Source organism: Cynocephalus volans, chromosome 15 (genome assembly GCF_027409185.1).
Source record: "Cynocephalus volans isolate mCynVol1 chromosome 15, mCynVol1.pri, whole genome shotgun sequence".
In the NCBI taxonomy this organism is placed as follows: domain Eukaryota; kingdom Metazoa; phylum Chordata; class Mammalia; order Dermoptera; family Cynocephalidae; genus Cynocephalus; species Cynocephalus volans.
Window position 1 is genome coordinate 81,314,885 of NC_084474.1, and position 13,357 is coordinate 81,328,241.

At 47.0% G+C, this 13,357-nt stretch overlaps 1 long non-coding RNA gene across 6 annotated transcripts in view; it reads left to right on the plus strand.

Annotated features, from left to right (window-relative positions):
• The window catches only part of LOC134363934 (uncharacterized), a 244,855-nt gene that overhangs the window by 66,134 nt on the left and 165,364 nt on the right, over window positions 1-13,357 (plus strand). For 4 of the 6 annotated variants that reach the window (XR_010021782.1, XR_010021786.1, XR_010021785.1 and 1 more), the window contains exons 2-4: window positions 315-465; window positions 2,777-2,857; window positions 5,565-5,914. This is a non-coding gene — a long non-coding RNA (uncharacterized LOC134363934). The remainder of the gene's footprint in view (window positions 1-314; window positions 466-2,776; window positions 2,858-5,564; window positions 5,915-13,357) is intronic. The other 2 variants (XR_010021784.1, XR_010021783.1) reach the window with 2 other exon arrangements.

A 13,357-nucleotide genomic window follows, 5' to 3' on the forward strand; every position in this document is an offset into this window, starting at 1 on the left:
AGATTGTGCGTGTATTTTAAAAATCCATTCTACTGTTGATGGGCATGAGAGCAGTTTCCAGTGTTTGTCTGTTAGGACTAGCGCTGCCATGAACATTCTTAGACATGTCTTTTGGTGAGCACATGCACGTGTTTCTGTGCACTTATACCGAGCAGTGGGACTGCTGGGGCACAAGGTACACATATATTCAGCATTAGTGGATAGTGCAAAACAGTTTCCCAAAGAGGTTGTTTGTCCTTCAGAACTTCTGTGCACCAGCATTCCAGTTCCACATCAAAGCCAATGCTTGGCATCGTCTGTCTTTTTTATTTTAGCCCATCCATTACCGGAAGAGCAAATGACTTGAAAGGAATCTCACAGCAAGTGAGCAGCAGAGAACACGAAAATGCTTCCTGAGAGAGACACTGTGGTCTGACGACACCAGCAGTCATGGGGAGTGATGCCCCACATCGTGCATTCTTGCAGGTGGGGGGCGAGGCATGGCCACCTTGCATGAGCATCAGTGTCGCCCCTGCCATTTGGTCAGGGACCACCACTTGGCTGCAGTAATACTTAACAGACCATGTCATAATTGTTCCTCAGGTGACAGAGCTTTAACGTACCTGACCCCAACAAAAACAAACTTGGCTTCAGAGTTGCCTGTGGGCCTCAGTAAATATTTAACAGAATGTGTCCCCCATTCTCTCCCCTGCCACTAACTGAGGCTGGTACCATAAATCACAGCCCCCTTCCTGCTGTAAGCAGCCTCTCTCAGCTGAACAGACTTCTGTCCTGACATCCAGCAGCAGGGCCCCTCCTGGGCTGCTTCCCGTGCTGGCAGCTCTTGGTGGTTGTTTGCAGGAGCCGAGGAGTGAAAGAGCAGCCTTCCTGGGGTGACTGCTCCTGACCTGTGGGAGGTCTCTTCCACTGGATGCCAGAGTGGTAGCTAACATAGAGCTCTCAGTATGTGCCCAGTAACATGCTAAGTGCTTTGTGTTGGTTATTTCATATAAATCTCTTAGTCCATTTGGACTGCTATAACAAAATGCTTTGGACTGGTGGCTTATAAACAACAAAAATTTATTTAGTGCTGAAGGCCGGGAAGTCCAAAATCAAGGCTCAGGCAGATTTAGTGTCTGGTGAGGGCTTGTGTCTTGGTTCATAGATGATGCCTTCCTGCTGTGTCCTCACAGGGTGGAGGGGGCAGAAAGGTCCCACGGGTCTCTTTTATAAGGGCACTAAGCCCATCATGAAGACTTTATCCTTATGACCTAATTACCTCCCAAAGTCCCTTCTCCTAGTAACATCACTTTAGGGGTCAGTTTTTTTTTTTTTTTTGTCTTTTTCGTGACCGGCACTCAGCCAGTGAGTGCACCGGCCATTCCTATATAGGATCCGAACCCGCAGCGGGAGCGTCGCTGCGCTCCTAGCGCCGCACTCTCCCGAGCGCGCCACGGGCTCGGCCCAGGGGTCAGGTTTTTAACATAAGAATTTTGGGGCACGCACATTCAGAGCATAACACAACCTCACAGCAGTTCTTTGAAATAAGTAGATATTTACCACCATTTTACAGATTAGGAAACTAAGGGTTAAAATCATTTCCCCCAAGTAATTTAGCTAGTACATCTCGTAGTCTATCTAACTTTAAACTGCAGTGTTTTAACTACTGTCTTATACTTCCTCTTTGTTAGGAGATTGTATTTAGACACGAGCGTCCCTTTGAATCCAACTTTCCCATAGGTCAAAAAGCTGTCAGGTGAATTTAAACGAGACAAGGGAAAACCACCTTCAGAGTTGGGTCCAGGTATAATTCTCTGTTATGATTCTAAATAATTATAATCATTGTTTTTCTCAGGCTTTTTCCATGGTGTTTTTCAGTCATTGGTTTCCAGCAGTTTGAGTGTGATATACCTAGGTGTGATTATTTTTTTTTAACGTATCCTACGTGGATGCTGATTCTTACATACCTAAATTGATGTCTTTCACCAAATTTAGGACAATTACAGCCAATTTTTTCTTCAGGTATTGATCCTGCTCCATTCTCTTTCTTTTCTTTTGGGGCTAAAATTGTCTTTTAGACCTTTCAAAATTGTCTAGCAGGCCCCTGACGCTCTCTTTATTTTTTCATAATTTTTTTTCTCTGTTCTTCAGATTGAATAATTTCTCTTGATTCCTCTTCAAATTCACTGACTTCTTTCCTCTCCAGTCTGCTGTTAAATGCACCCAACAAATTGTTTGGTTTTTTTTTTTTTCAGTTCTAGAAATTCCATTTCATTTTTCCTAGTGTTTTATTTCCTTAATGAGTTTTTCTCTCTTTTCATTTGCCAAGAATATATTTTTCTTTAAGTCCTTGAGCATAGATATAAAAGCTGCTTTATAACCCTTGCCTGCTGATTCCAGCAACTGGGTCGACTTGGGGACGTGGGGACAGTCTCTATAATTGTGTTTTTTCTTGAAAATGGATCACGTCTCCTTTTTTGTTGTTGTTGTTTTTTATATTGAGCTATTTTTAATTGTATCATGGACAGTGTCAATAGAGACTCTGGGTTCTGTTTTGTTCCTCTGAAAAGTACCGCTTTTTTGTTTTGGTAGGCAGTTCACTTAGTAAATTCAAACTTCTGTCTCCTTTGCATTGGGCAGCAGTGGAAATCTCTGTTTAGTTCTTTTGGCTTTAACTGGGCTGCATGCAAGCTTGGCTCAGGGGTCGCTCAGTGACTTACGGAGTGTTTATAAACACAAAGCTTGGGCTCCCCTTTTCTAAATCTCTCCTTTCCAGGATTTCTTCTCTCACTTTCAGCTGTTGTGTTGCCTTGATCTCTGTCCTGATTCTTCTATCCAGTAAGACGATCTGAGTTTTAGCCACCTTCCTGGTTCAGAGGTAAGCCTACCCTCAGGCTAAAAATGACCAAAAGGAGGAAGTCATTGGAGTGCTGAGTTTCCTTTTTCCAAGTGCTGATCTCCCCTTCTAGGATGTTCTGCTTTTGATCTTTCTGGTGCTTTTGGTGTTCTGCTTTTGGTCATTTTGGCCATTTTTGGTTACTTTGGTCATCCCCCTCCAGGATGTTCTGCTTTTGGTCATTTATTCTTTTTTTTTTTTTTTTTTTCTGGCACTGGCCAGTATGGGGAACTGAACCCTTGACCTTGGTGTTACAAGGTTTCACTCTAACCAACTGAGCTAACTGGCCAGCCCTCATTCATTTTATTCTAAAATTGAGGATTTTTTTGTTTTATTTTTATTTTTTAATATTTTGTCCAGAGGTTATAGTTGTTATTCACCAGAGGGCTTGTTCAATAAGATCTACTCAACCATTGCAGGAGGTGGAACTTTCTAGAAATTATGTCTCATTTAAGTGAGGATGTGTCTCAGAATGGAAAGAACACAAGCTTTGGAGTCAGACCCAACCTGAATGCAGAAACTGACTCTGCCTCTTAAAGTCTGAGCCTTGGGAGTCTCATATGTAGAGTGAGAAAACCAAATGTACCTCCCACAAGCTATTGCAGTTGAAGTGAATATAATAATGTTTCTTAAGCACCTAGCACAGAACCTATTGTCTAAAATGTCCTGATTAATCAGTGGCCACTGTTGACTCAGAACAGCAGCAATCTTGGCATGAACCCTGTGTGGCAAGCATCATTTTCATCTTTACAAATGAGGACTTTGGGGTGTCCCAAAGTTATAAAGGGCAATAAGTGTGGATATGTTTTAAGAAGAAAACATACTTTACTGTGCTTGCTTTATTGACCGCTGCACGCGTGCGTGCGTGTGTGTTTCAGGGGAGGGGTTCAAGTAGCTAGTGAGCTTGATTTCTATATTGAGAAAAGGTGGCTCTCATCACTGAAGAATGCTTAAAATGGGATAGATGGCCTTCTGGCACAGTTGCTATGGTAGGCAAAATGCTCACCCCCACCCCCCAAATGTCCATGTTTAATCCCTAGAACCTGTGAATATGTTATCTTACATGTCAAAAGGGACTTTGCAGATGTGATTAAGGCTAAGGACTTTGAGTTGAGAGATTATCTTGAAGCATCTGGGTGAGCCCAATGTAATCACATGGGTCTTTAAAAGTGGAAGAAGGCGGGAGGGAGGAAGTTAGTCAGGGAAGGAAATGGGACAACTGAGCAGGGTCAGAGAGATGCTGTGTTGCTCAACTGAAGATGAAGGAAGGGAGCTGTAAGCCAAGCATATGAGCAGCCTCTAGAAGCTAGAAAAAGCAAGGAAGTGGATTCTCTCTGAGAGCCTCCAGAAAGGAACACAGCCCTCCCAACACCTTGATTTTAGCCTAGGGAGACCTGTGTCGGATTCTGACCTCCAGAATTGTAAGATAATAAATATATATTGTTTTAAACCACTGAGTTTGTGAAATTTTGTTTTGGCAGCAATAGTTATTACTGATGGAAGTGATCAAGCTCATGGTCTTTGGCGCCAAACTGCCTGGTTTCAAACCCCTGTTCTGTAATTTTTTTTTAAAAACTCTGTGACCTTGGGGAAGTTGCTTAACCTCTCTGGATCTCAAATTTCTTGTCTCTAAAATTGGATACTGATAGTCTATAACTCATAATTTTTTGTTTTTTCGTATTTCCTTTGGTGAAGATTAAATAAGGAGTCTATACATGCAAAATGCCTGGAAGTAAGTTTTAACTACAGACATTCCAGGTAGGCATCTCTCACTAGGTAACTCAGAGTGGCAGATCAGAGCATGAACTTGGGAGACAGACTGTCTAGGCTCACATTCAGGCTCCTCACTTCCTAGATTGAAGCCAAGTAGTTGTCTTTGCTCCCACTTCCTCATCGGGAAAATAGGGGCAGGTGTCCCAGGGTGGTTGGAGTATTGTATCAGATGGTGGGGCCAGAGCTTTTAGCAGGGTGAATAACAGATGCTCCATGAAGGGCAGTTATGGCTATCATTGGGAGTGCTGGGCAATGTTGGGCCTCAAGCCTTAGGCATTGTGGATCAATTTGTTCAATTATCTCTGGAATGATTTAAGCAGACTAGGTCAGGGAGACAGAGGTAGATCATTCTATGGCTAAAACAGCACTGGATACCTCGCAGGTGCTTAGTAATTGCTGAATGAATGAGTGAAAAAAGGAACAGGCCTCAGGCCTTGCCCTGAAGAAGCTCACAGAGCAGGACAAGGCCTGGAGTCGTGCCAGGGTTTTGTGGTTGTCTTTAAAAATAAACAAAGCAAAGAACTACTTCCTACCAGCTGACCCTAAACCTCTCAGCTCACTGCCGGGACCTCTCAGCCCTGCCGGGGAGCCCGGCTGTGTGCCAGGCCTGGCTGTGCTGTCGCCGCTGTAAGCCAGCTGCCGAACTTCCTCTCTTCCTCTTTATCATGGAGGGGCCTCAGCCCCCTTCCCTCCCAGCACAGTCCTGAGGAGCTCTGAGTGGTTGCACGTTCCCTTGTGCCTCCTGGGAAGCGGCCCTCACCTGAAGGCCTCCCTGGCCTCCCACCTACCCTTTACTTGGGTACCAGAGTTTCGCGGAATTGCTCTGAGTTTCTCCGTATGTTAGGAGGGAGGAATGACTGACTATGCTGATCTGTGATTGCGACAGGACGTTTTTCCTTCTTCTTCCCTCTCCCAGGCCTGATCTTTGGACCAGAAGGAGATTAAAAGATGCCCCCGAAGATGGCTGTGACTGTCACTTCCATGGAGCTGCGGTCAAGGATTTTCTGAGCCTGATGGATTTACAGTGATACTCGGCCGCCTGGGGAATAACGCTGTTGAGGCTTGCACTGGAATTACTCACACCCGGCGCACTTCAGGATGCTGAAAGTGGTTCTAAGGAAGGCCCTGGCTGGATGCCTCGTGGGTTCTCATGGCCCGGGTGCCCAGCAGGACAGAGGACCGTGGCGGCCTGCGCGGGCTGAGTAGTCCATTCTTGTGGCGGACGGGAGTGTCTCTGCCAGCTCCCTGGGGGGCTCCCTGTGAAATGTAAGTCCCTGTCTCCTCCTGGGAGCATCTCATGCACATTGCATCAGCGCTCATCTGGACTTTCACCGAGGCTGCCCCTCCTGGTGGTGGAGGGTCTGCTGTGATGTGGCTGGTTGTCCCAGGGAGCTGGCATTGAAGGAGTTCACTCTGTGTGTCTCACATGTTGCTGGGTGCTTGGGGCACAGATAGAAATGGAAAGGTCCTTCCTGGGAGCTGCCACTCTTCCCTGTGCTGATGTGTGTCTTTGGACCTGTCACCCTGTGCTGATTTTCCTGGTACATGTGTCTATCTTCGTCTTGCAGGCCAGGGCCTCTGCAGCGTGGCCCTGTGTCTCTGTAACACTGAACAGTGCCTGGCACCTAGTCTCTCCTGCTGCAGAATGGGTGAATTAATACATGATGGTTAATGAATGAAGAGAGTGGAAATTCAGTGGGGCAGATATACATGGTGGGGGGAAGTCTTTTGGCCCTGTGCTTAGAGCTGGGAACAAAGAAACCCCTTTGGTTGGTCTTGTGAGAGCTGTATGGCAGCAGGTGCCTGTGGAGCCAGATGGGTCTGGGTTTGACTCTCTCACAGGTACATACCCTGTGACTGAGCACGTGAGGCTGGGTTCCTTTCCCTTCTCTATGTAGTAGTGGGGGTGAGTATTACCATACTTTGCAGGATTGGTGTTGAGTGAGGATCATGAAACATTGATGTGCTGAACACATGGTAGACACTCAGCACATGGTAGGGGGCATTGTTGGTGGGAGAATGGCTTCTGGGGGTGGTAGGAGTTTCTTGGCCCTGGAAAGTGTTTCTGAGCACAGCTAGGGTAGGTGGCAGTGGTGTGCCCATTTTACAGTAGAGAACCTTGAGTCTCTGAGGGGCCATGTACCTTGGCCAAGGTTACTTACTCAGGAGAAGATGGAGCAGGAAGCTGAGAACTGCCTGGTGTTTTACACCGAACCAGGCCACTTCAGCCGAAGCGGTAAGACTTTTCCTTCGAGGGCTTCAGAAGGGTGAGTGACGGCGCTTCCTGCTGTGAGATGCTTGTTAGCTCCTTAGAGCTGGGTGCCATCCTTGTCCTCCGGGAGAGACAGACTTTTGTGATGGAGTCCCGCTCTGTCCAGGAAGCAGGCGCTGTGCTGGGCCCTGGGGATGAAAAGGGATCGGGATCGTGGGTCAGCCCTCGGAGGCTCCAGTCCAGAAGGAGCCAGGCCCTTGGGTGAGTGGGAATGGCAGCACGTGCTGTGGCCGTGCAGGGCAGGGAGCGGGCTGCTGCTGCAGGTCTGGGAGATTCTCAGGGCTGGGCTGTCAGTGGTGAGCAGAGCTGTCCTGGGACAGGAGGGGCCCGGTGGACGGAGACAAGGCATGGCGACGCTCCTCTCACTTCTGTCTGCCTTTCCAGCACCCCCACCCCCCGCCTCTTCTTACCATCTCCCGCCACCCCCTCAATTATCACATGGCCCACAGCTCTGGTTTTTCTCCCTTATCACTTACTCCCTAGAACAACCCCCTTGTGGTGGTCGGGGCTATCTCCTGCTCCTCCTGGGAGGGCGAGGGTGGGCTTAGGCACCAAAGGACACGGAATGGTTACAGGGAGAAAGAAGACTCCCTCACACCCATTGTGTCTGCGAGGAGGTTGCACCTGTGGACGCTGATGTCGTCATAGGCACCATTTGTTAAGCCATGTTCTGTGTAGGGCATGGGGCGAACACTGTTCGATTCAAACCTCAAAACAGAGCTATGGGGTAGACACAATCTGTTCTAGCATTGAAATTACTGGAGCACAGTGAGGCAAAGTAGGTGTCCCCAGGGAACACAGGCAGCATTTGAACACTGTCTGACTCCATGTCACTGGACAACGTTGCCTGGAGCTCAGAGAATCAGCTTCTGCTCCCTTCTTAGTCCCCCGGTGACTATGATCTTGGGCAGTTCACCTCTTCTCTGGGCCTTTGTACTCTCCTTGGTAAGGAAACCTTATAATTTCTCTTCCAAGCTGGGACACTTGATAGTGAAAGAGGCATAAACCAGGATGTCACTGAGCAAATTAGTCCCAGTGGTCCCTGAATTCACCCGTTGGATGGTGGTTAGTGCTGCGCTGGTGTGGCTGGGGGTGTTGGTTGTGGGGTTAGTGCTGGTGGTGTTGGTGCTACTGCTGGTGCAGCTGGTGCTGCTAATGCTGGGTGCTGGTGCTGCTGGTGCTGGTGCTGTTAGTGGTGGTGCTGCTGGTGTTGATGGTGGTGGTGCTAGTGCTGATGCTGGTCTCCTTGTGCTGCTGGTGCTGGTGGTAGTCCATCTACCTTGGCTCCTCCAGTTTTCCCTTTGCATTTGCATGAGCAGTTTGCATTTCTGCTGATAGCACGGGAGCTTGGTCTGATCTCCTCTCACAAATCTGTCCTCAGCTGCTTGGAAGAACACATTTCTCCTCAAGCCTTGTTATCCCAGACTGCACCTGGGCTGCCTTTTTTTACTTGATTGACAGCACACACCCTGGTCCTGGGGGCTGCCCTCTCACCCACACAGACACCTCAGCCAGCATTCCTGGAGACCTGGAGATGACTTGATTTTGGTCCACGGTGATCTTCCCTAAATTTGCAGTATTCTTAATGAAGTGACTGCACAGCTTGGTCTGAAGCTAGATTGAAAACAAAAAGAATCCCAAAATAAGCGCTTTATAATCCTATAATTCTACTTGAATCGACTGGCTACTGATCTCCGTCCTGCCAACTCTTTTATATTTATTGAGTACCCAAAGTTTTTCAATTAACCCTGTATTACTTCGTGAGATTGAATTATGAAATAGCAAATATTCCCACTATGTAGTCAGTTGATGACTTATTCATTCATTTTTTTCATTCATTTCTCAATAAATTGAGGATAATATTACCTACCCCATGAGTTATTTGTGAAAATTAAATGAGAACATATTGAAGGGTTTAATTCAGTGCCTGGAGTATAATATGTACTTAAGGGATATTAGCTATTTTTAAATAAAATGTTAAAATGGAATTAGATGATCAAAACATAGGCATAAAAAATAAAAATATTGAATTTGAGTGAATTACTAAAATTTACATTAAATTTAGCTCTGAGCTTCCTAGTTAGCACAACATGATGAGTAAGTTATATTTGTGTCTAAATTAAGGATTTTCAAACTCTTTCTATCAGAGACTAGAGAGTAAATATTTTCAGCTTAGTCAGTTCTGCCCTTATATCTGGAAAGCAGCCATTGGCAATGTGTAAATGATGGGTGTGGCCGTGTTCCAATAAAACTTTATTTACAAGAACTGGCAATGAGCCTATAAGCTATAGTTTGTCTTTGATCTAAATGAAGGGAACCAAGAAACTTTCAAAGAAAGTTCTGGATCAAAACACTAAAAACAATTTCTTACAAGATGTAATATTTATATGGGACTTGTTAAGCAACATATGGACAGTGCTTTCATTAGGGTTTTACAGAAAATATAGAAGGCTTTTTATACAGCTAGTTCTCTTACTGTTCAGTTAGCCAACATTTTTTGAGGGCCTGCTATGCCCTAGGCTCTGATATTGACCCATAATAAAACCAAAAGGCACGTGCATTTTGGCAGGGGCTGCTGCACGGGCAAGGGGTGAACTCAGTGATGACTTAGGGAGGTCAGTTGAGAGTGTTTTCAGTGTTGGGTGCACTGTCCAGTTCCTGAATTGTACTCAGGTCTCAATGCTAATTTGAGTGGGCTTTTGGTCTGGAAGGCCTGGGCTCCAGGCACAGTGACTCAGTGTTCTACCTCATAGAGTGGCTGTGTCATACAAGATCCTTGCCCTCTTTGACTGACGGATGCAGTTATTAGGAGTGTGTGATCTTTGGAGCAAAGCTAAACCAGGCTTTGAAGCTTTGCTTTTTGTAGCTGTGTGACCTTGTTTAAGTTCCTTAACCTCTCTGAGCCTCATTTTCTTTATCTGCAAACTGTAACGCCTCTGAATCTCTAGTTCTTACACCAGTGCTGGCCAGTGAATATTTGCTTCTAAATGTTAGTTTCTCCCCATGGGGGCTGGGTAGCTGCGAGCCTCACCCCATGAAGCTGTCTCCTGGCTTTTCTTTTTAGGTGTGAGCATTGCAGCCCCTCGTCTCGGGTGAGCATTCAGTGTAAGAAGGGTTGAGAAAACACTGGCCTGTGGAATTCCGGAGTTAATGAAGGAAGCAGATTCCAGGAGGGTCTGTTTGACCTCCCACCCCTTCCCCAACCCCCTGTTATCCCTGAGCGAGTTTGGAGGCCAGTGAAGGTTTATTTATAGTCACTGCATGAAAGAACTCTCATGCAGTGGGGTGAGACTGTGGCCTTGACCACTGGCAGTCTACAGGGCTGGTTAACTTGAGAGAGGCATTGGGAGCAACGAGGCAGGAGATCTTGGGAAGAGGGCAGTGTATTTGATAAAGTTGGGAATGATTCTCAGCTATCCCAAGGAGGAGCAGAGTAGGGGGCTGTGTGAGAAGTTTGAAAGAAGACCCATTTAGCCTAAAAACAATAAAAAAGGAAAAACTATTGTTATTATTCTGACTTTAGGTCCCAAGTGGTGCATTCACTTATGGCCAGTGGAGTAGCATCAAGAGAAAAGGCTTTTGTTGACTGATAAATTCTCAAGAAACATTCTCTGTTTCTGGCTAATAGAACCTTCAGGAAAAGGCTTTGGAGAGCAGAGTTAGGCAGGGAAGCACCATTGCTTATCATGTCAGAGAACAGAGCTGGGCAGTGAAATTGCTGATGAACTGAGTATGGCCCGTCCCTACAACTCTGGGGCCAGGGTGGCCGTGGTAGCCCATGAGGAGCTTGGTGGCCTTGGCTAGAGGCGTGTGTCCCAGTGGACGCTGGTGGCTCTCTCACCTCTCACCTTGCCAGGAGATAGGTTACTTCTCATGGTGGGGGTGAGGGGGTGGGGCTTCTTCTCCCTTTCTTTGTCTTCTAGCTTTGTTAAGTGATAGCTGAGTCTCCAGGGCAGTTGCTGGGGTGGGGGTCTCTCCCTCCCATCTCTAAATGCCACCATCTCTCACTCCACATGGGGTGAGGCTGGGGAGAGAGGGTCAGCTCCACCTGATTACCAGGAAGTGCACCAGCCACCCCCTTCCCCATGTTGGCTTATCTGGCTCTGACCAAAAAGCAGCTGGAGGTGGTGAGGTCTCTTGAGTCACTCAGGTCAGGACTGGGTTTGGTGAGAGGTGATGACATAAACAAATAAACATTAGCCAGCCCACAAGCTCCGGGTTTTCTGTTCACCCCAGGGACCCAGAAACTCCTTGGTGCATGTTTAGGGAATATGAGGACATTCATAATAAAAATTATTGTTCTGATGGAGAAATGTTCTAGAGAGGTTGTTGGGGCATGTTAGAAAATCAAGGACCAAGTAAGTCCGGGAACTTCCTGGCTGTGTGACCTTGGAAAGGACACTTGGCCTCTCTGGATCTTCATATCTTTCTGTGGAAAACTAGTTATTGAGAAAATTAGATCATCTGAGATGTAAAACTTGGCCAGTTGTTAGTCTTCCCTTTTTGAATATGACACATAGTGAACCCTGACTCTAACTCAGATTTGCAAGTCAGATTGGTTTTGTGACTGTCCTATTTTCCGATGGTTGAGTCAGCTCAGACAATCCTTGGGACTTCTGTGAGGCTCTGGCTCCTCATCTCTCAATGCGGTGACGGTCCTAGTCTGGTGCGCCTCACGCGCTTGTTGAGGACAAATGAGTCATCTCTGGGAAAGTGCCTGGGAACTGGCCGGCATCCATGGAGAGATCCGGAAGGGAGCCCAGCCAGGGTGGTGGCTGAGCCCAGTTCTTCAGAAGGGTGCCCGGAGCTGGCAGAGGTGTTGGGTGGAACATGTTCCTTCAGGCCAGGCAGTGCTGGACACCCGCGGCCACCCCGCCTCCCTCTTGTGACAGGCACCAGGGACGCTGCTGCGAGTGCTGTGAGCACTCTGCTTTCCCATCTTTCCGAGAGTCTCACCACATTCTAGAATCTGCTGTGGAGTTTTGGGGAGTCTGCATAATGTGAATTGTCTAGATCTGAAACACAAAATAGGAAGCCACAAAAGGTCATTTAACACACATCCTATTTATTCCTACCCCCAGGATTAAGGCACACTCATGGTGTGGCCTATTTGCATTGGATCTTTGCCATTAAATAAATTTTTTTAAAAAAGAGAGAGAAAATGGGAAGTTGGTGAGCCCGTTCCCTGTCCCATTCCCTGTTCTCTTCATAGAAGTACCTCTCCTGCACTAGGGGTATCATAGGTTATGTTCCTATATTTTTATTACCAACCTACTGGGAGGCTGTTTGTGACACTGTTTTGTGTGTTTTATAATTGTCAAGTAGGTGGCATAATGTACCTGGAGTCTTTCCTTTCTGCACTCGGCATTATGCTTGGTCGACCATGCTGCTGTGTTCGTTCATTGATTCCCCGTGCGGTGGATTTTGGGTTTTTTTCCAGGATTTTGCTGCAGTAAGCAGTGCTGTGTTGAGTATCCTGGCACATGGCTCCAGATGCAGGTCTGGGTGTGTCCCCAGGAGTGCAGAGCAGAGAAGACACATTTGCAGCCTCTCTGGAGATTGCCACATGGCTCTCCAGTTGGAATGGTTTGTTCCTTAGGCCTCTTCCCTGAGAGCAGGGCAGGTGTGGGTGGTGCTCACTGCTGTATCATTCTGGTCAGCAGTGCTGGGCACTGGGTACTAGCTCATGACATGCCTAAGTGGCATAAATTCTGGAAGGAAATGAGCAGGCCCCTGGGGACGGTCTGGGAATAGAGGAAGCAGTGCCCTGGGGGCCTCTGCAGAAGCAGCGCCTAGTCAGAAGAGAAAAAAAGAACTATGGGTGGGGGCAGGGGAGGGTAGTGAAGACACTGGTGCTAAGGTTATCTGCGAAAGGCCAACAGAGGTGTCCAGGCCTGCCTGGACATCACAAGGCTGACATGAAGGTCCCAGGCATCCTTGTCAGCAGCCTTTTGGAGATCTGGCTGTGCAGAGGTGGAGAGCTGAGGAGAACACTGGGCTTGTTGAGAAGGGGCATCAGGTGGCCTGGGTGGCATCTGGTCCCAGCCGTTACTCACTGAGAGAGCTGAACTACTCCAGTGACTCGTAGTGGGGAGAAGGGTGGGGGACAGAGAGTCACTGTGACAGCTTTAGGAGCCCCAGCCAGGAACTGGGGCTTCCAGCAAAGCACACAGCTCAGGAACATTTTAAGAAAGAAAGATGGCCCAAGAAGACACCCCAGGGCGGTAGAAGGGCTGTTTTTGTAGGCGGCAAGGAAAGGAAATTGCTGGAAGTTCAATGCTGTGGAAAAGCTGAGAGAAACAAGAGAACAAGGAAAAATTAAACACAGAAAGTTTGAGAGGTTTTTTTTTTTTTTTTTTAAAATATGATTAGAAATGGAAAATTGGAGTTTGGTAACGGGAAAATAATTGTGTATATACTATGAAGTAGTCTTTTTT